Source organism: Neofelis nebulosa, chromosome 6 (assembly GCF_028018385.1).
Source record: "Neofelis nebulosa isolate mNeoNeb1 chromosome 6, mNeoNeb1.pri, whole genome shotgun sequence".
Classification (NCBI taxonomy): Eukaryota; Metazoa; Chordata; class Mammalia; order Carnivora; family Felidae; genus Neofelis; species Neofelis nebulosa.
Window position 1 is genome coordinate 91,395,319 of NC_080787.1, and position 24,929 is coordinate 91,420,247.

The following is a 24,929-nucleotide window of genomic DNA, read 5'->3' on the forward strand; positions in this document are numbered from 1 at the left end:
ATGAATAATCTTCTTGTGAGAGAGACAGAACAGTGCATTCTGGAGACCAGGAACAGAAGGAAGGGATGACTACATGCCTGGAGCACAGGGAAAGAGCAATTTGAAAAGAGGTATAGAAAAGATAGAGGTCAGATGATTATAGCTCAAGGTTCAGCAAGTGTTTCAAGACGAAAAGGAGTGCAAATGTTGGGCTCATTTCTTTGCAGTTCCTCTTTCTCTAGGACTTTAGACCATTAAGTCCTGGCTGCCTTGGTAGTCCCACACTCCAATTTTTGTTTCTCCAGATCCCTTAGAATGGAGAAAGCTGTACAGCATCAGAATATCATTGTCTGCATCTTTTCAGCATCTCTGTGGCCTGTGCAAATTTATAGATGTCCTAAGGGAATTGTGAGTGAAAGATGTCTGGCTCACTCAAATGTCTTTAAGTCCTAGCTACTACAATTGCTTTTTGTCTATGCTTTTAAATCCTTTTTTTTTTTGTAATTGCTCCAAATAAGCATTAATTAGACTGGCATCTGGCTTCTCAACAGAAATGCCAGAAGCACATGCCATGATAACTTCTACCTTAATATCAAAGACTGAGAAACCCATTATTATAAGTGTAGAGTAATTCATTCATCCTAAAGGAAATATTAGTAAATTTCATCCACAATATGTGGAAAGGATGACATATTAGGACTAAGTAGGTTTTATTCTAGGAATGCAAGGTTGATTTAACATTTGAAAATTAATTAATATAATTTACTACGTTAAAAAAGAAAAATTGCATGGCTACTTTAGTAAATAAAGCAAAAACATTCAACATCTATTTATTATATATACTCTTGACAAAATCTGAGGAAAAGAGAACATCCTTAATCTGATATAGGCTATTTTCAAAAAATCTACAGGAAAATCATACCTAGTGGTGAAATGTTAAAATTCTTTTGTCTGAGATCAAGAGTGAATTGAGAATGTTATTTAGCACTGTAATTTTTTTTGTAATAAAGAAGTAAGAAGAAAAATAAGGAAAAAGGAAATAAGTCTTTAAAGGAATGAGTGAAAGTTTCATTAAATATGATATGATTTGGTACATATCAAATAAAAAATCTATGGAAATATTTATTAGGATTGATAAGCAAATTTAATAAGGTGGCTGAATATAAGAATAATATAAAAATCAATGTATATCTATATACCAGTAGCAATGAGATAAAATATAATTTATGATACATCTTTTAGTAACATAAAAATATTGAATAATTAGACATATAACTAACAAAAATGTAAAAGATCTAAACAGAAAACTGGAAAATGTTATTGGGAGATGCTAAAGAAGACCTAAATAAATGGAGAATTGTAGTATAATTGAAATATTCAATATTGTAAAGATACTAATTCTCCACAAATTTATTTATGGATTTAAAGCAATTCAATTCAAAAGCCAAACAATTATTTTTTGGGGCTTGAAAGGAAAGCAAACTCTAAAATCTCCATAAAAATACAGACTGTCAAAATGGACAAGGCAATCTTAATACAAAGAACAGTGTAGGAAGACTTGCTCTACCAGATTATGATTTACTGTGAAGCCATAGAAATTAAGACTGTGTGGCAAGAATAGACAGACTGACGGAACAGAACAGAGGGCCCAAAAGCATATTGTTTTCATTATCTATTGCTGTATAGCAAACTATCCCCAAACTTGGAGGCTTAACCATCAACAACCATTTGTTTTCTCTCATGATATTATGGACTCAGCAGGATGTTTCTTTTGCTCCATAAGATGTCAGCTGGAGCTATAGTCTTTGGGAATATCAAAGGGACAGAATTTCCTAAATGGCTTATTTATATGTGTAGCAGTTGGTGTTGGCCATCGGCTGAGAGATCACTAGATTTGTTGATCTCATTCAACATCTCAAGTCTCCATTTGGCCTTTCCACATGGTTTGTACTTCTGAAAAGATGGCTGCTAGGTTCCAAAAAGGAGTGTTCCAAACATACAAAAGCAGAAACTATTTATATCTTTGGGCTTGCTTTTGGAATTCACATATCACTTTTGCCACATTATGATGGTCAAAGCAGGTTACGGTGTCAGCCCAGATTCAATGGTGTGGGAGAAGGCAGGAGATATATTTTATTTTTCAATGGGAGGAGTGACAAAGAATTTGCAGCCACCTTTAGTCTATCACAGAGCCACACTTATCTGTGTACTTGACTAGTGCAAAGATGACGCTATGTGTAAAGATTTGACTTTTCAACGTATGATACAGAAAAAATTGGATGGAAAAAAGTATAACTTGACTGTACATAATACCCTAATCAAAAATAAGTTTCAGTAAGGTTGTATACTTAAATGTCAAGGCAAAAAATAATTATACTTTAAGCAATGCTATGGAAGAATATCATTGTGACCTTGAGATGGGAAATTTTTTAAAGCTGCACACAAAATGCTTTAACCATAGGGGGAAATATTAAACTGCACTACATTTTAACAGTTTCCACAAGTGCTTATGTCATATTCCCTTGATCTGTCTCTAATTTCAGCCATAGCTAGTGGAAGGATAGTTCCATGATGACTCATACTCACCTCTTTGACAGTGTTTCATAGTTTCTGTCCCATGGCCTTTTCTAGCACCAAACATTCTCTTGGCCAATGTGCAAACACAACCTGGAAGTATGGGATTAATGATCTTAAGCACAGTCCTAAAATGATAGGGCAAGACCTGGGATAAAAAGGTTTAATCTGTCCTTCAGACAGTTCTGGAAAGGATTCTGTACAATTTTAGGTTGTAGCAGAATTAAGACCTGCTTCCTAGATTGGTGATCTAAAAAACACACCTTTGTATTAGCTTCCTTTCTTCCCTAATGCTTCCTAGTCCCTTACTTCTAATACCTAGGATCACTTCCTAATTAAACTATATATACAAGTTCCTGTCTTGGGTCTATTTTTGGAGGATTTCAAACTAAAACAACATTAAAATTAAGAATCGCTGCTTGCTGATGGTTTTAATAAAGAGTAAAAAGCCCACAGAGTAGGAGTAGATATTTCCAAAAATGTAATCAAATAAAGCTTATATCCTGAACATTAAAAAAAAAAAACATTTAAAATGTAATCAAATAAAGATTATATCCTGAAAGAAAACCTATACATAACATAAGAGAGTAATACTTTAGAAAAATAGACTTGTTTTATATACAAGCCATTAACATAGGGAAAAGGCACTCAACTACGAGTCCAAATTAAAGCACGTAAGACGCCACTACACACCCACCAGAATGGCTAAAATTCAGAATAAGGACAATACCAAATGTTAAGCTGTAATACAAATTCTTTTACTATGTGGTGCTATGGTCTGAATATTTGTGTCCTCCTGAAATTCATATATTGAAATTTTACCCCCCAGTGTTGATAGTATTAAGAGGTAGGGGTTTGGGGATAGTATTAAGAGGAAGGGGTTGATAGTATTAAGAGGTCAAGAGGGTGGAGTTCTTGTGAATGAGATTAGTAGCTTATAAAATGGCCTCAGTGAGATCCCTAGTTCCTTCTATTTTGGAGGAACTCAAACTAAAACAACATCAAAATTAAGGATCACTGTTTATCAATGGTTTTTTTTCTGTGCCTCTGTGAAGATACAAAAAGGAAGTACATGCTATGAACTGGAAAGAGGACCCTCACCCAATCGTGTTGGCACCCTGATTTCAGACTTCAAGCCTCCAGAACAATGAGAATTAAATTTCAGTTGTTTATAAGCTGTCCAGTCTATTGTTATAGCAGCCCAAACAGACTAAGATACCAATCTAGTGGGGTATCTTTGGATTGAACAGTCAATTTGAAAAACTGGCATCATCAACCAAAGTTGAAGAAATTCATATCCTTTCACTTGTTATTTCCATTCCAAGATACACATCTAATAGGAATATCTGAACGTGTCCCCATAATACATTGTAATAAACAAAAACTGGAAAAGATACAAATGTCCAATAATCCTAGAATGGATAAATAATATATGTTGTAATCATACAGTGAAATGTAACATAACAAGGAAAATTAATACACTAGAGCAGTATATAACATTATATTATATACATAATATAGATCTTAAAAAACATACATAAATTATGAATTTATGGACTATCTTATTTCATCTTTATTACCCCATTACCCCTACTTACAACATGGATCATTTTTTACCAAATCTTATACATCATATCTTTTCAAATGTGTAAATTTTTTCATGTATCTATAATTGAAACTCCACACCCGAAAAACAAATAACCCAGTGAAGAAATGGGCAGAAAACATGAATAGACACTTCCCTAAAGAAGACATCCGGGGGGCGCCTGGGTGGCGCAGTCGGTTAAGCGTCCGACTTCAGCCAGGTCACGATCTCGCGGTCTGTGAGTTCGAGCCCCGCGTCAGGCTCTGGGCTGATGGCTCGGAGCCTGGAGCCTGTTTCCGATTCTGTGTCTCCCTCTCTCTCTGCCCCTCCCCCATTCATGCTCTGTCTCTCTCTGTCCCAAAAATAAATAAAAAAAAAAACGTTGAAAAAAAAAAAAAAAAAAAAAAAAAAAAAGAAGACATCCGGATGGCCAACAGGCACATGAAAAGATGTTCAACGTCACTCCTTATCAGGGAAATACAAATCAAAACCACACTCAGATACCACCTCACGCCAGTCAGAGTGGCCAAAATGAAGAAATCAGGAGACTATAGATGCTGGAGAGGATGTGAAGAAACAGGAACCCTCTTGCACTGTTGGTGGGAATGCAAAGGGGTGCAGCCGCTCTGGAAAGCAGTGTGGAGGTTCCTCAGAAAATTAAAAATAGACCTACCCTATGACCCGGCAATAGCACTGCTAGGAATTTATCCAAGGGATACAGGAGTACTGATGCATAGGGGCACTTGTACCCCAATGTTTATAGCAGCACTCTCAACAACAGCCAAATTATGGAAAGAGCCTAAATGTCCATCAACTGATGAATGGATAAAGAAATTGTGGTTTATATACACAATGGAATACTACGTGGCAATGAGAAAAAATGAAATATGGCCTTTTGTAGCAACGTGGATGGAACTGGAGAGTGTGATGCTAAGTGAAATAAGCCATACAGAGAAAGACAGATACCATATGGTTTCACTCTTATGTGGATCCTGAGAAACGTAACAGAAACCCATGGGGGAGGGGAAGGAAAAAAAAAAAAAGAGGTTAGAGTGGGAGAGAGCCAAAGTATAAGAGACTGTTAAAAACTGAGAACAAACTGAGGGTTGATGGAGGGTGGGAGGGAGGGCAGGGTGGGTGATGGGTATTGAGGAGGGCACCTTTTGGGATGAGCACTGGGTGTTGTATGGAAACCAATTTGACAGTAAATTTCATATATTAAAAAATTCAAAAAAAATTCAAAAAAAAAGAAAGGTATTAAAAACATACAATACCATTATCACACTAAAAAATTTAATGTCCAATAAGTATTCAAGTTTTCCTGATATTCTCAATACTTTTAACAGTTCATTTGTTCAAATCAGGACCCACAAAATGGCTAACCTCTTTTATTTGACCACTATGCCTCTTGAGTGGTGTGACTGTACATTGTATATTCTCCAGAGTTCCGTATCAATAGCATTCCTTTTAACTCTCTAAAATATCCTGTTTTGGATCAAAAGTATACTATTATTCTACAATTAAGTCCTTTTTGTCTTTAAGCTCTCATTCTCTTTCTTTTTCTTACATTTTTTGTTGCTGTTTGAAGAAACTAGGTTATTTGCCCTATAGAGGTTTCTACAGTCTTGGTATCTGCTAGTTGCATCTCGCTGTTGTTTTTTAATATGTTCCTGTGTCCTCTGTATTTACTGTAAACTGGAAGTTAGAATTAGAGGCTTGCTTTGGTTTAGGTTCCATGGGGGTAAAGGGGGAGAATACAGGTAGTGTGTACTTGTGTTAGAAAGAACGTAATCCACTTGTCTCTCTTCCAGTAAGGTTAGCAGTCATTGATGACCATTGCCTAAATGTGTTATTTCAAAAAGAGTTTTCCAAATGGTGATACTAATATCCTGTTTCTTGATCTAGGTGGTACTCATATGGGGCTTTGCTGTATATATATATACATATATATATATATCCACATATATATATCCACATATATACACATTTAAAAATGATAACTTGATTGGGCTTTTGGATATCAAAAAATCACAAATGTTTATTCAATTTGATGATTACAAAGTGATTTATATGTTTATTACACTATATCACAATTGATTCTAGATATCATATTCCAGGATATATTAACCAAAATGATACTGCTAGTTTTTAAAATATGCAAAAATAATAAAGCCCCTACCAACTTGTTGATAGAGATGGAAAACTGAGAATCATTTCTATTTGATAATAGAAGTAAAATGATGAGTCTACAACTTTCTTACTACTGTGGGATTACTATAATAAAGCAAATTCCCATGAAACTACATTTTGAATAATATTTCCCAGGGATGCTAGGCCACTGGATTTAATTACTTCTGGGAGTAAAAAAGAAAAAAAAAAAACAACCTTACTGGCTCCAGGGAAATTATGCCATTGTTTTCTAGGGTGCTCTGACTCGTATTCAGGCTATATTGGTGGCCAACAAACTCTAAAAGTCCTGATATTTCTTGGTGATCTTGTAACTTGGTTCACAGTCTTCTTCCAGCCATCCTACTGATGACCCATCTATTTCTTCCCTAGCCTTACTGTACTTTGGTTTCTATTACACCACTGACTTTTTTTTTGGAGCCTACAGAGCATGGAAGTTGAAAAGACTGACTTGGGAGTACAGACTGGGTTGAATCACTTCTAGCTATGTGACCTTTGGCAATTTTCTTCAACGTTTTTTTTTTTTTTTTTTTTTTTTTTTTTTTTTAATTTTTATTTTTGGGACAGAGAGAGACAGAGCATGAACGGGGGAGGGGCAGAGAGAGAGGGAGACACAGAATCGGAAACAGGCTCCAGGCTCCGAGCCATCAGCCCAGAGCCTGACACAGGGCTCGAACTCACGGACCGCGAGATCGTGACCTGGCTGAAGCCGGACGCTTAACCGACTGCGCCACCCAGGCGCCCCGCAATTTTCTTAATCTCATTGTACCTTATTTCCCTCACTTGTAGAATAGTAATTATAGTATGTCCCATTTTTCTGTTGTAATGATAATACACGTGACACCAATGGCACATAAGAGGTCCACAGAAAATTGTGGGTATCTCCAGTGTGATTCAGCAGCTTATTTACTTAGTTTCATACTAAAAGGATTAATGCTGCCAGAACTGCTCTACTACTCAGATCTTGAACTGTAAAAATATCTACTGTGATTATAACATTCCTGCTTTGTAAATGCTATTTCTCTCATTTCCTCATGACCAAGACTGCCCTTTACTTCAGTTTCTTGACCTATTCTTACATCCTGATTCCATTGGTTTCCAAATTTATATACTTTATGGGCCAGAAAAAAGTCAGGAGACCAATATAAGGTTATTAATTTATTGCTAAGTAAGGATGTTGAAATAACCAATAGCATCACATGTTGAAAGGATGAAATTGTTTGTAATTAAGAAAACATCTGTCTTTACCTGATAAACTATGTATTATTATGAGGTAGAAATTCATCAACTATCTACTTTGAACATCCTGATTATACAGGATTTAGTGCTTACCATGTTATACTAGATTCAATAAATACTTTTTGGGGAATGGTTAAAAGATCTCTATTATTTAATGAAGAAAAGATATTTTAGCAAAAAATGAAAGTTATAATTCTTTTTTTTAATGTTTATTTATTTTGAGAGAGAAGAGGGAGCAAGCAAGCACAGGGAATGGGCAGAGAGAGAGAGGGAGACAGAGAATCCCAAGCAGGCTCCATGCTGTCAGAGCAGAGCCCAACACAGGGCTTGATCCCACAAACTATGAGATCACGACCTGAGCTGAAATAAAGAGTTGGATGCTTAACTGACTGAACCACCCAGGTGCCACCACCTGCCTTATTTAAGTTATAAATATATTTATAACTATATTTAATATATAGATCTTAAAAATTATTAACTATTAACTATATTATTAACTATTATTAACTATAATATTAACTATTATATATAGTTATATATATTATATTTGGTTATAATTTTTAAGTTATATATATATTTAAGATATATATATCTTTCTATATATATATGTTAAGCTATATATATGTCAGTGCCCAAAATAACAACATTAAAAGATGTGTTTTTCTTTGGTTCATACAAATAGTGAGTTTGTTGATTTGTATTCAGTTGTGAAGTAGAAAATGAAGCTCACATATACATTCTTTTCTGATACATTCTTCTTTAAATTATAATTAATTCCAAAATTCTAGATTCAGATCAGTGTGTTGATGAAACTGTAGGCTACATTCTTAAGGCAATTTCTCTCAGTTTAAAAAATTTTGGTCAGGGCCTATCTGGGTCATGTCAATATCTCAGAAAAGCTACTAATTTAAAAACACTTCAATATTTGTTTGACAGTTATATAGTAGGATTTTTCAGGTGCTGGATTTCTCTTACCAAAATTTGAATGTCTCTTTGTTTAATATCTTTATTAGTTATCTTGTCCTTGTCTTTTGAGTTTCCTCAAAACAAAAACTCCACTTATGCATGAACTTCAGTGAATAAAGTAGAATTTAGAAAAATCAAAAGAGAGGGCATATGCTACACATATCTTCTAACTTAGGTGATATGTCAGGGAAGTTCCAAATTCCTCTTTGAACCTCGTAGCTACTAGGATTTTTTTTCTCCCTGCTGTTCTTTAGCCTTCTAGGCCTCTTCCAGTAAAAACATATTTGATTATTTTTAAGTCTTTCTTTTTTTCCTCCATTTTATCCTTTCCTAATCCAGAGAAAACAAAGGGGTACAATTACACTCTTTTAAGGATAATATAGGTACATTTTTAAGATAAAAACGCCTGAGGTGGGCCTCCTAAACAGCTACCTCAAAGTTTTAGGGGAGATATGTATGCAGGGTGGGTGAGAAGAAGTAAGAGAAGCTATAATGTCCTACAAACCATAAAGTCCCCCATTTGTTACCAGTCCTGTTAGCTGAGAGAACAACACTGGAACAATTAATCTTGTAAACATTTACTACACTTATTTTGTGCAAGAATTCTATAAGGTGCTGGTGTTAAAAGGTGAAGGGACTGGCAGAAAGTGATAGTAGGGTAAGCAGAAAATCTCTGAATTCAAATCCTACCAGTTATATTTATATTACTGCCTTTGTGGAACTGAATAAAGAATTTCTCTGAACTGTAAATTCTTCAACTGTAAAATGGAAATAAAATAACACCCACTTCCAAGGTTGTTAGGATTTAGTACTCATCTCAATGCCTGACATGTCATAGTTCTTCCATTGAGCACATTTCTCCTTTCCCACCACCTCTAATCTCCATACCCTCTCCATAACTAATTAAGATAAAGGGGAAACAATAAATTTTAAGCCTACAGTAAATCAATAAACAATTCAACATGTTCATATTGATTACCTACCTTGTCTAGAACTATGTTGGACAGTAAGGGGATTTTCTTAGTTTATTTGAGTAGCTATAACAAAAACACTGTAGACTGGGTGGCTTATATACAACAGAAATTTATTTCTCACAGTTCTGGAGTCTGTAATATCCAAGATCAAGGTGCTAGAAGATTTGATGTCAGGTAAAGGCCTACTTTCTGATTTATAGATGACCATCTTCTTGCTGTGTCTTCATATAGTAGAGGAAGAAGGAAGCTCTCTTGGGTTCCTTTTATAATGGCACTAATCCCATACACGAGGGTTCCACCCTCATGAGCTAATCACTTTCCAAATCCCTACTTCTTCAAACCATAATACATGGGGTTAGGTTCTCAACATATGGATTGTAGGGGGACACAAACATTCAGTCCGTAATAGGGATACAAACAGGAATAAAATATAGTCTTTGTTGGAGGCACCTATAGCTTAGAGCCATGGAATCTCAGGATTGAGGAGAATCTTAAATATTATCTAGTAAAACATCTCCAGCAGGTAAGACCTGAAGTGAGTATAATATCAGGTGCTTAGGAGCTGTAAAGTATACAATAGGGTGAACATCCCAAAAGGAACATTGGATGGCCAACATGATGTTCTCCACTGGGTGGTATTACCTTGTCCAGTTGATCATGATCCACATTGTCAGCATACAGCCAGTGGCTCAGTCTTTGTGCAAAATAACACACTTAACAAATTTCATAGTTATTGATGAATATCCTAGAATGTCAACTTACGAGGATAAATGAACAAGATACTGTTATGTATACTGAAACACTCAGCTATCCATGAGTAGCCTTTTTCTATGGACATATCTATATAGGAATCCAAATTAAAATCAGAAGGCAGATGAAGCAGCAAAGAATTAATAAATGAAATGGATGACCTTGAGAAGCATATAACAAAGTAACTTAAGGTACATTTTTTCTCATAATAGGGATAATCTTACCAGTGAATGGATATGCTTATGTAGTAGGCAAATATGGGATAATATAAAGAGAAATTACTAGTGTTAGAAGTAACATTTTTTAATAGGGTGATAAGTTTCTGGTGGGAGGTCAGTTATATACCTATTAGAAATGGAAAGAATGCCCATTGTTTATTTTAATTTTCTATACGAAATAATAGGACGTTGTTAGGAGTACTCTTTCAGTACCTATTCCTGAAGATTTCTTACATTTCCTTTCTACCCATGACCCAGGAAGATATCTCAGAATAAGAGAAAAAGTCATAAACAACTATAGAATATACACATTTTTTTCTTTTTTTCCTAAAATATCCTTTAATTTTCTAACTAGTCTCTGAGCATTTTGAAAAACATATAGAGTGAAAACCACAATGGCTTAATAGTTTATTTGTGTCTACTTAATACATGACACAGAAGCAAGCTTGTGAGAGGAAAAAGTACATAATATAGCTCTGACTTCAGGCAGTTTAAAATCTCACTGGAAAGACAAAAATAAAAGTTTGAAACAAAAGCTTTGTCAAATAACAATGTCAGTTATTAAGAATGGATTTAACCAATATTTGTAAGTATATACTGTCAGTACCGTTCTGGGCTGGGTACTGGGTATGGCAAAAATGGTGATTTCTGCCTTTGAGGTACTCACAGGGAAATCCAACACATGACAAATAGCTGTCTCACTCCAATGGAGTGTGTGTAGGTGCCAGGAGATGCAGGGAGGAAGTGATCAAAGGACAGGGATGGTACCTGGATAAGATTTCCTGTGAAGATGATTTGAGAGTTGGGTCTGGAAGGGCATAAATTGACAAAAACAGTATAGGACAGTCCAGGAGGTAGGACAGAGGGTGGAAGTGGGGTTGTTGGTGTGATGGTGGTGGGGGTGGTATAGAATTACATAAGCAGTAATATGGGTTTAGAAAAGAATAATTCTGCTTCAAAGAAAGTGCCAGCTTTCAGCTCACTTTTGCTTTGACCAATACGTTATGTCTTCTTTCTACCCTCAGTTCTTCTGTGTCTTAACTCATTATAGACAAGCATAACATGATACAGGTTTTCCTACTATGTGAAAGTAGAGTGTTCCTATGAAAACTTTCGTAAGCCAAAATGGTGTAAGGAAGTTATTACCATTAATTTATATTAAAAGTTTTTGAACATTCCCAAACACAAAAAATAATCTCTTAGCCTTTTCTGATACCTTAGGACACATCTTGCTAATAGATGCACAAAATAAATTGAGACAAAGCACACATGCTCACAGACACAGTTCAAAGTTGTGGTGGCTTGATGCTTAGATGCTGAGTGGGGCCACTCTTGCTGCTTGGGGTGCACACTGCCTTTATAACTGCTTGCTGAAAAACAAACACTATTTTTGATTTTCACCTTTTTTCATAAAAGTGAAAATCTCCTTTGGATTCCTTTTGGTTAGTGAAAACAGGTACTTAAATGTAGGTATTTCATAAAAGCAAAGTGGTTTAATGCAAAGTTTCAAAAAGTGGGGATACCTGTACTGGCTATTAAGCTTTCAGTAATTTGGTTGCTAGACTATTTTAAAGCAACCAAGGACCAAAGGGGAAGCTCTTTGTTCCTAGTCTGTGATGAAAATATGGCAAGTTTTGTACTATTTAGTCATTCAATGATCCAGGAGCTTCCCCTGCTGTAATAATGCTACTATTTTCAACATGTAGTAGAAGCTCACCTTGCTGTCCCACAGGCAATGTATAGAAAAAGGGTGGTGCCTTGTGCAGCCTGCCTTAGGAGCCAGAGATTAAGGTGGCATACATACATCACTTCCAGCCAACATTCCACTGGCCATAACTGAGTTACATGTCCCCTCTATCTGCAAGGAAAGCTGGGATATGTAGTCTCCCTTTGGGTTAGTTACAGGGTCTCTGAGCAATAAGAATAATCTAGGTCCTAAATAGGACTAGAAAGCATGGTTTTGTATGTGCAAGGATGTTATCAGGGAGGTCAGAAGTAGCTGATCAGTCAAAGTTAGGAACTAGTTGTCCTCTTTCTGCATTGAGTTAGAGCTAAAACAAATTTGGGTGGCAGCAGTATAGTGGGTCTCTGAGATCAAAGATTCAGGATTATTAGTAGAGATGAAAGGTGTGATTTATTGTGTACCTCAGTGAAGCTGCATGAAAGTATAGGAATTGTTAATATTATTAGCTGAGTAGTATCATTGTATACTGAGGGCTAGTGGGTCACCACTAAATCCTTAGCACCTCCCTCATCACTCTTTATGCTTGTTCATCTCTGCCTTTTTGCTATACATATACATATGGCCTTAAAAATTTATGCATTAAGACCCATTAGACATGTAGGCAGGCATCTCTCCCATTCACCTCTGTTTCTCCCCCATATCTGGCTATGGCTGTGGGTTCAGTTAATACATGATGAAGTCTAAAGGAATAAATTTATGTTTATGTGAAGTGTCAAATATGTTTGCATATGCAGTTAAATTCATCTCTTTCAATTCTGTGACTTTGTTTTCTCTTTTAGCTCCAAGGTCTATTAAAGGAGCACAATTATTTATTTATTATTTTTTCAGAATTCTAGTGTGCTATGTACCCATAATAAATGGATAATTACTCACTAATGATTCTTTAATTGCACATACTATATACCTCTAGTGAGAAATTTTAAATGCATGTTACCCATTTTAGCCTTGTACTCACTAGCTGCAGAGTCAAGCATACAATGTGTTTCTTTAATGGTTGTCTTTACTGTAAGTACAAGGCATAGATTTTTTTCTTAATATCTGATGCCCTGTATTTTCAGACTGTTTAATATTAGTTTTCTTTTTTAATAAATTTATTTTTTTAAGTTTATTTATTTATTTTGAGGGAGAGAGAGAGCACAAATGGGAGAGGTGCAGAGAGAGAGGGAGAGAGAGAAGATCCCAAACAGGCTCCTCACTGTCAGTGCTGAGCCTGATGCGGGGCTGGAACCCACAAACCGTGAGATCATGACCTGAGCTGAAACCAGGAGTCAGACACTTAGCTGACTCAGACACCCAGGTGCCCCTTAATATTAGTTTTCTTAAACAGAATTATCAGTGAATAAAATGAGCATATTACTAATAAAGAGTGTGTGCGTGTGTGTGTGTGTGTGTGTGTGTGTGTGTGTGTGTGTTTAGTGTTGGTATTGAATGGGTGAATGTTCAATTGCTCTTAATCTAAAATAAACACAAAATATTCCTTGTTGTCAGTATTTTTTTCTAAGTGGTATCTATAATTTTCTTCTGTGCATGAATGAACGATAGCACACAAGTGATTGCACTGTGGTTTATAGCTCAATAAATTAGTCTTAGTGTGTGGGAGATTTACTGTGCCTTAATCAATGATTAATTATTCCTTTCTGATCTCAGTAAGATCCCATAAAAAGGGGGTTACACATATAGCCTTGTTCCTTTTGAGGCTGCAAGCAAAACTGCAAAATTATTAAGCTCAGTTTAATTGCCTTTTGTAGCTGTGTTGAGAAGAGTATCTATACAGTATATGTATATGATCATCTCTTATATCAGGGAAAGAAGCGGGAGCTAAAACATGGCTTCTGTTTAATATGAATAAATTGTGTTTCAACCATAGTGGAAAATGGGTTCATATTACATATGTTTTGATTAGCCTATTAAGGGTGTTTAACAAATGATACATAATTAATTTAATGGATCCAAATTTTAAAAAGCTGTTAACTGTTCTTTAATCATAAACTTGATATAACTGCTTTTTCTTTCCCTCTTTTTTTCTTTTTTAGGTGTTGGCCTCATTGGTAGAGTGTGCTAGAGTGGAAAGAATACAGGATTTATGGTCACATAGAGTGAATCCAAATACTAGTGTAGTCCTCTATGTATACTGTGACATTTAGCCAGTTATTTTAAATCCCCAGTTTTCTGTTTTACAAAGCAAACAATAATAGCTTCATTCAGGGTTGCTGATGAAATTATAAATCGCCTGTGTAATATATACATATATATGATTTACACACACACACACACACAAACACACACACACACACACACACACACACACACTCATAAATTTTCTTCCTTTCTGTGCCACAGTAGAGAGGCATGAATAGGTTGCTCTTTTGTAATAAGCTATTTGGGTGGATAAAACCAAAAGGGTGCTCTAAAGACTTTTCTAGCAGGCATCCAAGCATTAAGGGTGCTTGATGTCTTGTGGGAAGATTGATAAAGGCTGACGGCTGGTCTCTACAGAATCATGGCTTCTGGGAGTTGAAGAAGTTGTTATTTTGCATTCCTGGAAAATTTAGAGTTGACCTTTGTATTAGGCCTAGTCTTATTTTTATTTTTAAATGTACCATGAGATGGAAGTTTCAGCATCATAAGAAGCAGAGAAAAGTCAAAGATATATTTTATTATCCTTTCCCTCCCATCCAAGGCAATGCTATTGAATGCTCAACTGTGACTTGCACAACATTTAGTCTTGCCTAAGGATGATTGCAGGCATAGGCACAGGGGAGTTTTTACAGACTATAGTCAAGCTTTATCTGTGAATAAAAATAACTTTTTCCAATTTGGACAGTTTTTTTTTGTGTGTGTGCCCAATTACTATGGCTAGAGTATATAGTATAATGTTGAATTCAAATGGTGAAAGTGAGCATCCTCATCTAGTTGTTGAATTTAGGAGGAAATTTTTAGGTCTTTCATTAGTGAGTGTTATTTTGGCCATGAGTTTTTCATGCATTCCCTTTATTATGTTTATCTACCATGAAAGTTTCTTCTCAGTTTGTTGAATATATCTATCATGAGAGGATATTAGATTTCACAAAATCATTTTCCTTCATCAATTCTTTTTATATTATTATCCTCCTTTAAAATATTTTTTGAGTATAGTAGATATACAGTGTTATATTAATTTAAGGTGTGCAATTTAGTGAATTAACAAGTTTATGCTTTATGTTATGTTCACAAGTATAGCTACCATGTAAGCCATTAAACCACTATTATAATATTGACTATATTCCTTATGCTCTGCTTTTTATTCATGTGACTTACTTATTCCATATTGGGAAACCTGTATCTCCCATTATCCTTCAATCATTTTTCCCAGTGCCCTATCCTCCTCCCCTCTGACAAGCATCAGTTTATCTCTATAATTCTGATTCCTCTTTTTTTTTTAGATTCCATTTATGAGTGGAATCATATGATGTTTGTCTTTCTGAGTCTGATTTATAACATAATAACCTTTAAGTCCATCCATGTTGTCTCAAATGGCACAATCTTATCCTTTTTTATGGGTGTGTAATATTCCTGTGTGGGGTGTGTGTGTGTGTGTGTGTGTTACCAACATATACCATATTTTTCTTATCTATTTATCTGTTGATGGACACGTAGATTGCTTCCATTCCATGGCTTGGCTATTGTAAATAATGCTGCAATAAACATGGTGGTACATATATTTTTGAGTTAGTGCTTTTGTTTTCCATGGGTAAATACACAGTAGTGGAATTACTGGATCCGATATTTCTATTTTTAAGTGTGTGTGTGTGTGTGTGTGTGTGTGTGTGTGTGTGTGTGTTTTAAAGAGAAAGAGAGCGAGCACGCTAGGAAGGGGGCAGAGGGAATCTTAAGCAGGCTCCATGCTCGGCACAAAGCCCGATGCAGGACTCAATCCCATGGCCCTGGGAACATGACCTGAGCCAAAATCAAGAGTGGGACACTCAGCCAACTGAACCACCCAGGTGCCCCTCTTTTTTAAGTTTTTGAGGAACCCCCATACTGTTTACCACAGTGGCTATACTAATTTACATTCCCATTAACAGTGTATAAGGGTTTCTTTTTCTCTACATCCTTGCCAACATTGGTTATTTCTTGTCTTCTGGATTATAGCCATTCTAAAAGATATGAGGTGATAACTCATTGTGGTTTTGATTTGCATTTCACTGATGATTAGTGATGCTGAGCATCTTTTCATGTATCTGGTAGCTATCTGAATATCTTCTTTAAAAATGTCTATTCAGGACCTCTGCTCATTTTTTGATTGGACTTTTTGGGTTTTTTTGGTGTCAAGTTGTATAAATTCTTTATTTTGGATATATAATTATATATTGGATATATATTATATATATATACATTATATATAATATATATATAATTTATTAGATATATCATTTGCAAATATCTTATTCCATTCAGTAGGTTGACTATTTGATTTGTTGATAGTTTCCTTTGCTGTGTAAAAGCTTTTTATTTTGGTGTAGTTCCAACTTTATTTTTGCTTTTGTTTCCCATGCCTTAGGAAACATATCTAGGAAAATGTTGCTAACGCCAATATCAAAGAAATTACTGCCTGTGCTATCTTCTTGGATTTTTATGCTTTCAGGTCTTACTTTTAGGTCTTTAATCCATTTTAAGTTTTTAAAAAAATTTTTTATTGTTTATTTCTGAGACAGAGAGAGACAGAGCATTAGTGGGGAGGGGTGGAGAGAGAGGGAGACACAGAATCCGAGGCAGGCTCTAGGCTCTGAGCTGTCAGCAGAGAGCCCGACGTGGGGCTTGAACTCATCAACCACAAGATCATGACCTGAGCTGAAGTCGGACACTCAACCGACTAAGCCACCCAGGCTCCCCTCCAGTTTAATTCTTATATATGTAACTGCCCAATTTTTCTACCACTATTTGTTGAAAAAACTTTCTTTTCTGCATTTTATATTCTTGCCTCCTTTGTCATAGAGGTTTATTTCTGGGGTCTCTATTCTGTTCTGTTGATCTGTATGTTTATTTTTGTGTCAGTACCATACTGTTTTGATTACTATGGCTTTTTAGTATATTTTGACATCTGGGATTGTGATACCTGCTGCTTTATTCTTTCTCAGGATTGTTTTGGCTATCTGGAGTCTTTTGTGGTGCCATACAATTTTAGTATTATTCTAGTTTTGTGAAAAAGTCTGTTGGTATTTTGACAGTGATTGGATGGAATCTGTTGATTGCTTTGGGTAACATGGAAATTTTGACAATATTATTTCTTCCAATCAATGAGCATGGAATATCTTTCCATTTGTTTGTGTCATCTTCAATTTCTTTCATCAATTTTTTATAGTTTTCAGAGTACAGATCTTTTACCTCCTTGGTTAAGTTTATTCCTAGGTATTTTCTTGTTTTTGGTGTAATTGTAAATGGATTATTTAATGTCTCTTTCTGCAATTTTGTTGCTAGTGTATAAAAACGCTACCAATATCTGGGTATTGCAGAGTTGTGTTGTCCCTTTTAAGTGCTAGTTGTATCCTGCCACTTTACTAAATTCATTTATTACTTCTAGTAGTTTCTTGGTGGAATCTTTAGGATTTTCTATGTATAGTATTATGTCATCTGCAAATAGTGAAAGTTTAACTTCTTTACCAATATTGATGCCTCTGATTTCTTTTTCTTTTCTGATTGCTGTGATTAAGACTTTTAGTACTATGTTGAATAAAAGTGGTAAGAATGGACATTCTTGTCTTGTTCCTGAAAACTGTCAGTATTGCAACATTCAGGATGATTAACTGTGGGTTTTTCAAGTTTGAGGTGAGTCAGCATATAGATGGGTCTTTTCTCCTTTGTCCCCATTCTTCCACTCTGTGTCTTTTGATTGGACAGTTTACATTTACATTTAACACAATTATGTGTATACTTATCATCACTTTAAACATTTGTTTTTCTACAAAAAGGATCTTTTTATAGATCCTTTCTGTTCCTTTCTTCTTCTCTTACGCTCTCTGTGATCAATGAGCATCTGTAGTGTTTTGTTTGGATTTCTTTCTCTTTATTTTTTGTATATCTATCAAAGGTTTTGGGTTTGTGGTTACCATGAGATTCATTTACAATATCCTAAATAAATAGCAGTTCATATTAATTTAATGGTCATTTAAGTTCAAACACATTCTAAAAACAAAAACAAAAAACAAACAAAAGCAAAAAAAAACAGAAAAAGAAAAAAAGTCTTTTTTCTTTTCTTTTAATACTCGTTTCTCCACATTTTATGTATATGTACTCATATTTTACACCTTTTTATTCATATTTTTCTTATGTCAAGTTATGGCCATTTCTTTTCCACTTAAAGAAGTCCTTTTAACATTTCTTGTAAGTCTGGTTTAGTGATGATAAACTCGTTTATCTTGTGTTTATCTGGGAAACTATCTCTCCTTCAAATCTGAATGATAACCTTGCTGTGCAGAGTATTCATAGTTGTAGTTTTGTTTTTTTTGTTTTTTTTTTCCTTTTAGCACTTTGAATACATCGTGCTAATATTCCCTTCCCACTCTAGGTTAGGAAGTTTTCAGTTATTATTTCTTCAAATAAGTTTTCTACATTTTTCTCTCTCTCTTCTTCTGGGATTCCTATAATGCAGATTTTTATTCACCTGATGTTGCTAAGAGATCTCTTAATCTATCCTCATTTTAAAAAATTCTTTTCTCTTTGCCATTCAACTTGTGTACTTACCATTACCCAGTCTTTCTGATCATTGATATGTTCTTCTTCATCTGCCATTGTACTGTTGATTCACTTTAGTGTGTTTTTTACTCTAGTTATTGTATTTTTCAACTCTGATTCTTTTTAAAATATTTTCTATCTTGGGGATCCTAGTGGCTCAGTTAGTTAAGCATCCAACTCTTACTTTCGGCTCAGGTCATGATCTCATGGTTTGTGAGATTGAGCCCCACATTGGGCTTCATGCTAACAGTGCAGAGCCTGCTTGGGATTCTTTCTTTCTCTCTCTCTGCCCCTCTCCTGCTGGCACTCTCTCTCTGTCTCTCAAAATAAATAAAATAAACTTTAGGAAAAAAATATATTTTCTCTTTATTGATGGTCTCACTGAGTTCTTGCATTCTTTTCTCCAGCCCAATGAGTATCTTTACAATTATTACTTTAAATTCTTTAGCAGATGTATTGCTTAACTTTGTTTCATTTTGTTCTTTTTCTGAGTTTTTTTTTTTCTTGTTCTTTCTTTGTGAGCATATCCTTTCACCATTTTGCTTGATTTTCTGTTTCTTTCTATGGATTAGGCAAAATGGCTACTTACAAAGTTGAAGGAGTGGTCTTGTGTATTCCCACTTGGTGACTTTTGCTGGCTGGTTGGAGCTGTGTATATATGTGCTAGCTACTCTTTTAAACCATGGCTTTTTACAGAAGGAATAATTAAAAAATAATAATAGTAAAAAAAACAGAATAATAAGAGAGAAAAACATTGTTAAAAAGGGACAAAAAAGAAACAATTAAGAAGAAATAAAAAATAATAAGAAAAGGATAAAACCAAAGAGAGAGAAAAAAAAAAGCAAGATAAATTTTAAAAAGTAAAACAACAGCGTCCTCCAATCCCATAAAACTGCAGGTTGTTTTCTGTGTCCCAGCACACAGGGCAGATGGTGTGTGCTTATGGACCCTGGGCTCTCTGAAGTGGCAAACTCACTGAGAGGACTGGACTGCCTGACAGTGTCCAGACCCTGCTGTGGTCAAGGCTTTTAAAGTGAGGTGGGGGGGCGCCTGGGTGGCTCAGTCGGTTAAGTGGCCGACTTCAGCTCAGGTCATGATCTCACGGTCGGTGAGTTCGAGCCCCGCATCGGGCTCTGTGCTAACAGCTCAGAGCCTGGAGCCTGTTTCAGATTCTGTGTCTCCCTCTCTCTGACCCTCCCCCGTTCATGCTCTGTCTCTCTCTGTCTCAAAAATAAATAAACGTTAAAAAAAAATTAAAATTGAAGTGAGGTGGGAGCATAAACCACATGTTCTCCAGTCCCTCTGATCTGAAGAGCTTTCTTGCATCTCCTCTGCCACTTGACAGAGTTGTGTTGTCCATTTTAAGTGCTAGCTGCTCTTTTCAACCACGGCTTTTTTTTTCTGTGCCTAACGATAGAGGCACAGTATCCTCAGTACTAATCCTTCCCCATTGCTATTAGGAGCTCAGGGATGGGGGTTCCCTTTGTCTCGGTCTGTCTTCCTGTTCTCTTGCCATTTTCTCTATCTTTGGTTGTTTAGTAGCTGTTCAGTCAGCCCTCAGTTCTTCTTCAAGAGGAATTGTTCTATTAATAGGTATAATTTGGTGTGTTCTGTGGAAGAGGTGAGTTCAGAATCTCCCTATGTTGCTGTCTTGAACCAGAACCTGTTTTTTTCCCCTGCTACATTCTAATTAATGTAATGTATTACACTGATTGATTTTTGTTTTAACTTTTTAATGTTTATTTATTTTGAGAGAGAGAGAGAGAGAATGTGTCTGAGCAGGGGAAGGGTACGGAGAGAGGGAAAGAGAGAATCCTAAGGAGGTTCCACACTGTCAGTGCAGAGCCTGACATGGGGCTTGAATTCACAAACTGTAAGGTCATGAACTGAGCCAAAATCAAGAGTGGGATGCTTAACCGACTGAGCCATTCAGGCACCCTTGATTGATTTTTGTAGCTCAACTCTAGTACATTATTTTAAATTCTCAACACTTATTTCAACTGTGGCTGTTACTGTCAGTTGCAGTCAGGCTTTGGTTTATTTTATGTAGATGCAAATTAATAATGTCTCACGCACACATGGCATGAGACCACCTATAGAAACCTGTTTGGCAATCATATATGAGAAACTTGGAGTTGCAATGTAGGTGGCAACATTCAGAGTGCCCTTTGGCCTTTGTGGAATGGGAGCCTGTGGATTAATGTTTCCCCTTTTCTTCCTTTGGGGACAAGGTTCTAAAGTCAGTTCCATAAGGCTTCTTAGAAGGTCTTACTAGGTGAAGCAACCAGTGGCTTGCACTGACTTGATTATACATCCTTGTATTTATTTGTTCTCCTTCTAGTTTCACTTATCCCTTGATCATACTTTCTGGGACTGCATTCAAATAAACTACTCACTTAGAAGCATTTTGTTTGATTCTGATTTCGGAGAAACTCAGGAAAATAAAGAACTAAGGAGTCTACTGTACGTGTCTAGTGACACTGCATGAAGTAGAGGGGACTGACAGGACATAGTGCAACTCCTAGCACTTGGTCTCATGCTTTTACTAGATGTTACAAAGTGCTGTACAGCTGTTGGATTTTATTTCTGAGGACCCTGCTACTGATTTTTTTAATCTTGATTTTCAGGTTTAACGTAGTCCCTTAGCTCACTGAAAGTTCTTTGTTTTTGTTTTGTTTTCATTAAAGCTTTCTGCTTTTCTCCTTTGACTATGGGAAAATATTCTAAAGTAATCGCCTTCATTAATTAAAAAGGAGTAATTACCTGCAAAGGGAGTAAGAAAGGTGGTTCTTAAGTGTATGTGAATTTTGAGTGAATGGGAACTAATAATTAAAATAACAAATTTCATATTTTTAAAATATCATATGTCAAATGCTATGCTTAATTTTAATCCTAGCATCTCCATCATGAAGTAGGTGCTATTATTATTCCATTTTTATCTGCAAGAAACTATTCGAACTCATACTAGTTTCTCAAAGCTTGTCTTCTTAACTACTCTATTAGACATTTTAAGATGTTCTTTCTGCAAATGAATTAAAGTTTTAATTATAAAATTCATGAAATGTTTGAATAAATCTTCATGAAAAGCCAACATCTTATCTGAAATTCTATCCTTCTTGAAATGAAAACTGAGGCTAACATAAATTACAGAGGAGTAAGTTTCTGACATAGAAGATCTGGTGTCAGGGCATGGGGCTATTTTTGATGAAGTCTTGAAATAACAAAGCATAACAAAAAATGGACTTGATTCTCTTGATGGTACACTCAGAGTTTAAAAATATCAGAGTTGCTCCTGTGTCTGCACAGACAGAATCTGTAAATTTTAATTTTTTGTCATTTGGCTTCTAGATGTCCTTGGCGTGTGCACCCTTGTGGAATCCGGTTCATCTCCAATCTGTCAAGAAGCATCAGAGGTGGTTTTGACTCCTTATGTCCTGAGCCTGTGCACAAAATGTGTGAGTACACTGAGATAATGAGGCCAATTTTACCCTTGTCGAGGGTCTTCTAAAATGATTTTATAATGGTTCTTGTATTGGAATTAATTACCCTGTATTTTTAGACTCAGGAGGGAAGGGCAATGTTTGGTTAAGATTAGAAAATATCTGGGGCGCCTGGGTGGCTCAGTCGGTTAAGCGTCTGACTTCAGCTCAGGTCATGATCTTGCCATTCCTGGGTTTGAACCCCATGTCAGGCTCTGTGCTGACAGCTCAGAGCCTGAAGCCCGGTTCAGATTCTGTGTCTCCTTCTCTCTCTGCCACCCCCCCCCCCACTCTTTGTCTCACTCTCTCTCTCTCAAAAATAAATAAACATTAAAAAAATTTTTAAAACAAGGTTAGAAAATATCTTCCTTGGGGAATTGTCTTATGTGTACAGGCTCATTCTTTGCCTCAGAAAGGCTTTGATGGACATGACTCTGAGTTAAACCCAAGAGGTTTACCTCAGTGAGAAATAAATAAATAAATAAATTAAATTAAATTAAAAAATAAAAGAAAAAATTCAGTACATTATTAAATAGTTTGAATATTAGCAAATTATAGACCATATAATTTATTCATATAGTAAACTTTCCCATTGCATACTAGCATCCCTTTCATCCAGTTTTTAAGAAGGTTACATATTAAGATTCCCTCTGTCTGCTCTTGAGACAGGGTACTATCCTCTCAAAAGAAACCCAGAACTTTGAAACATTTTCTAGTTAATTTAGTGTTTCCATCCATAATTTGGAACTTTTGGTGCTTCTGGAAATTAATTTGGGGATTGTTGTATATATTTGTACCATTGAGCATTGTGCAAATGGTTGTTTTTGCTTTGGGATGGGTTATTTTGAGTAGATAGAGAAGAAGGAGAAGATTTAGGTTTTGTGTTTCTTATTTCTAGGGATTCAGATGATTATTTTGGACAAAAGTTTGTGAATTTTGAGCCCGTTACTGAGTTTTCATTGCATTGTGATGAACATTTGCTTCATTTGTTGGAAACTGGAAAGGGGCTGAATAATAACCTAGTCAAATTTATTTAATTTTGGAAAATAGCATAATTTGACTAACTCTATGTAAAGTTAAAGAGGTTGGTGTTGGCAATAAAAGGTTGCTTTTTATTTTCACTAAATAAATCTATTTCACTTCTTAGTTGGATACTGAGCCTCTTGTGCATTCCTGACCCACAATGTAACTTTCTGTCTTTCTCCTTTTGATTTACCCAAAGCAGAAGGCCAATTTCCCGTGGCAGCTGGGCTTCCTGATGAAGTCTGAATTTATGAGCTTGTATGTTTGAAGTGTTTTGGGAAGATTTGAGTTGAGTCTAGATTGAGGTGAAGGAGAAAGTGTTTCTTTTTATACTTGCAGACTCTTCCTGTAGGAATGAAAATGTAATCAAGTGCTTTTAATTAAAGAACAATCAGTAAATAGCTAAGTAGGGAAGTTTCCCATGAAATCTTGTTCTATTTATATTGCTTATGCTTTGTTACACATACCCAGTTAGGGATTGTTGCAGGGAATAGGTAGCCACTAAAACTAGCCCAAGTTAAAGTTTTATTTTAAGACTTTAGGGGAAACTCAGGGGACCTGAAAATTATGGCTAGAATTTTAATTTCTAGCCAGTTTTTTATTTTAGGAGAAAGGTTAAACATAACAGTTCATTTTCTTATTTTGCTCCACAATGTTAAAGAGAGAGGCACATCTGTGACATTGATTTCAATAATGAGAATCAGGTACGAATGACACCTCCAACAAGCAACAATTCGTTCTACATGATCTAGCTGTCAATGAAGAAGTATGTCAGTATATTTCAAGAGCTTTTCAAATAAATCAATTAGCAAAACTTTGTCAATAGAATTGATTTTAAATATTTCCTTCAGAGTTTCCTGCAACCATGCCTTCAACACTGAAAAGTGATGAAATTTGCTTTTGGATCAGCCGGTGAACACACTGAATCACTTCTTTGAATTTTCATATTTCCATATCTTTTCCCTTTAATAATCTGTGTGTTTATTCTTCAACTATCACCCCTTTCCATGTTAATACATGAGATCCATCAAAACCTTGTAAACTTTCCTTAATTATCTTTTAGTTTTCATATTTCTGTCCAGAAACCTGACCCCATTCATATTCCATAATCTGTTTTTTTTTCTCTTTCATGCTAGAAGATTTCTCCATGTGTTTGGTGATCCTTGGCTGTGTCTCTATATTTGAGAGTAAGGACCTCATACTCATTTGGAAAGCCTATTTATAATGGAAATGCATTAATTGGTAAGGTTTACTACCATGTAATAAGGTGGTAACATAGCTTTTTAATTTGGAGCCCCTACATCTCGTGGTTTATGTGTTTTCTCTGGACCTTATAGTTTGTCTAGAGAGGACTTCTCCAATTTTATGCTTGGGGAGTGAAAGCCTAGTGGTCCATGTTCTGGACACAGCCAGAAAATGACCTGCAGTTCTCCTTGTTAAATGCAAGGTTTTGCACTTCATCCCCTGTTACTCAATAAAACATCTTACCCTGTCATTCAC

At 35.6% G+C, this 24,929-nt stretch overlaps 1 long non-coding RNA gene across 1 annotated transcript in view; it reads left to right on the plus strand.

Annotated features, from left to right (window-relative positions):
• LOC131514588 (uncharacterized) overlaps nucleotides 1-22,384 on the plus strand; it is a 286,512-nt gene extending 264,128 nt beyond the window's left edge. The window contains exon 2 of the long non-coding RNA XR_009263144.1: nucleotides 22,276-22,384. This is a non-coding gene — a long non-coding RNA (uncharacterized LOC131514588). The remainder of the gene's footprint in view (nucleotides 1-22,275) is intronic.
• The last annotated feature ends 2,545 nt before the right edge of the window (nucleotides 22,385-24,929 follow it).